Source organism: Otolemur garnettii, unplaced genomic scaffold (assembly GCF_000181295.1).
Source record: "Otolemur garnettii isolate 467f Iridium unplaced genomic scaffold, OtoGar3 scaffold00050, whole genome shotgun sequence".
Classification (NCBI taxonomy): domain Eukaryota; kingdom Metazoa; phylum Chordata; class Mammalia; order Primates; family Galagidae; genus Otolemur; species Otolemur garnettii.
The window spans coordinates 12,058,660-12,061,477 of NW_003852445.1; positions in this window are offsets into that span (position 1 = coordinate 12,058,660).

The window sequence follows — 2,818 nt, forward strand, 5'->3', positions numbered from 1 at the left end:
GAAAGAAAAGAGTTCTATTTTCTAAATAAAAGGTTTTCATTGATTGAATTCCATGAGATAATTTTATCTTGACTCTTAGGAGTGAAAAGTTAAGCACTTGGGAGAAAAAGATGGTGGTGGTGGGAGACCTTATTTATTGGCTACTGTGGGTATTCCGCTGATAGCTGGCGTAATGTCATAGAGCCTATGTGGAGTCACAGAAAAGAGTCATTCTGACCTGTGCTGCTTAGAACTCCTGCCGTGGAAGTACAGTGGATGAAGAGTCCAGCTCCTTCCTCCTTCTCAGTTCCCACTTTGGCACCAGCCCAGGGTGAGCTCTGGGTGTAATCATAGAGCTGAGGTTACAGTTTTTGGTATTAACATTTAAAATATTTTTTCTTGTCTAAGTTTTGTAGAAAATTTAGAGATTACAGGTAAACAAAAGGAATAAAAAAAATCACTCCCACATCTACTGTCCGGTTATAACAATTAATAAAATATTGGTGTCTCTTTCTCTTTTGACCTAATATTATTACATGTAAGGTGCAATAAAAATAGGACTATAAGAATAGGACCAAATATAGGTACTATTCTGTGACCTGTGTTTTATACTTAATACGAATTAAAGACCCAGTGGTTGGTTGTAGAGAGGAGGTGATCAGTGGGCAATTACTCAAGAAGGACAGGGCATTTGTGCCAGCTGAGAAAACTGCTGATTAATTAATTAATGTAACATATGCATGTGTCATGTGCCTGGTAGGGTATTGGTACATAATTGGCAGTGGGGATTTTTCTCACATAATCTTTACAACAATAATCCTGCAAGTGAAATTATCAACAATATAGAATATTATTCTTTTTGAGGAAGGTTTTTTTTTTTGTACTGTAATGTTTAAAAGTAGCTTCTCTGATTTTTTAAGATGCATTGGATAACTCTGATCTGATTTTAACACAAAGTTCTCCTTTTGTGCCCCAAGACCAAAAAGAGCTTTCACCCACGATGGGACCAGTGTGATAATCTCAGAGAAAAAAGAAACAAGAGAAATTCTTTGGAGAAGATGAGGCTTTTTGAGCAGATTAATGAAAACTATGCCTCTCTAGTTAGGTTAACTGCCAAGGAATTGCTTGTCTGTATGCCAGAAGAAGTCAAGGTTAAAAGTCTGCAATAGATAGGTGGAAAGGATATAAGAGGCAGTTGAGAAATGGTGAAATACTAGATAATTTTCTTCCCCAATGTTGATTTTAAAGTCTTCCCCAGAGCATAGCATGTTATGAATAACCCTAAATTGATTTATAACTCACCATATTCACATATAGTAAAATTCCTGTGATTGCATCCTTCAGGTACAATGCAGGACCACTCCCAGGCTTGCACTAGGACAGAAGCTGTAGAAACGCAGGTCCTCTGGTGCTGCCCTGGGCATGAGCTGGGCTCCAGTCTCCTTGCCCAGTGGAACAGATGACTTCAAGCCAGAGAACTGAGTTTGGATTATGATTCTCCCACTGCCTAGAGCCTGATAGTGTCCAAGTCAATTGTATTGATCACTATTTCCTCACCTGTATGGTAACAACACCTTTTAATAGAGTTGATATGAAGATTAAACTAATTGAGGTAAAGCTCTCAGAAGTCTGGCACATGAACAGCAGCTATTGTTGTTAACTCTAGGTGTGTAATAAAGCACTCAGGCATACAGCTTCCCCTGAGACTAGAAATTCCTGTTTGTACAGAAGAAATGAGATTATACAGGGATCTTTAACAAAAATCCAACTCAAATAAGCCTATGCAGGAAAGAGAACTTACAGGCTCATGCAGTAGGAAAATCTAATGTAGACTTCAGGTGTGGCTGGATCCAGGAGTCAAATAATATAGTCAGGGTGCGCTCTCTTTTCATCTCTTATATTGTTTCCCCTCTGAATCACTCTTCTACTAGAAACAGGTTTTCTTATTGTGGTCAGAGAAAGGGCTATGTGCATTTCCTCCAGTCTGGCCTCCCCGGTGGGGGAAGAAAGGAACTGTGGTTTCTTAATGTTCATAGACCAGTTCCAGGGAAGGGTTGTCATTATCACTTGATAAGTATATTTGTTTCCCTTATTTGAATGAGTACAGTGATTTGTTTTCTTTTGTTGAATACTGTATTACAATAGTATGTAGGGTACATAGTAAGTACTCAGTAAATATTTGTTGAATAACTGAAAGAATCAGTTAAATTTTGGTCACTACCCACTCCATATCTAAGGATGTGGGGCTTTCTGCCAAAAGGAGATTGGTAGAAAAATGTTCTGAGCAGCCCCAAGCCAGTACTGTATCTATGGTCACGAAACATAGCAAGCCTGAGCCAGGCAGGTGTACCCCTCATTGGCTGACTCTAAATGAAAATGATGTCTTCTCCAGATTTTCCTCTTGACACAGAGGTGAGCGTAGAGAGAACAGGTATAGGAAAGCCCAGGGCTTTGGGCTGACTAGTGAGGATAGGGACTTGGAGGTTGGGTCGACTCCCAGATTCGGGTGATGGTGATAGATTGTGCCACTCACAGAGAAGAGGAGGAGCAGAAAAGAGGAAGATTCTGAATAGGAAATGGGGCCTTGTTGAAAGGTTAGATTCCCAAATTCCTGCCTACTGTGGAGTCATAGCCATCGACCCCAGTGGTTTTGTACTCAGATTTATTCATGGGGCAAAACTCTAAAGTACTTTTGACATAAACAAGATTGGCACTTCAAGATTGGAATTAATAGATTTTTGCCAGGGCCAGTGATATCCAGCTTGCAGGTGACAGCAGTTATAGATCTTCCTTTCCATAGCTTTAAAGGAGACCTTCCAGGAATTGGGAAACATTGGCA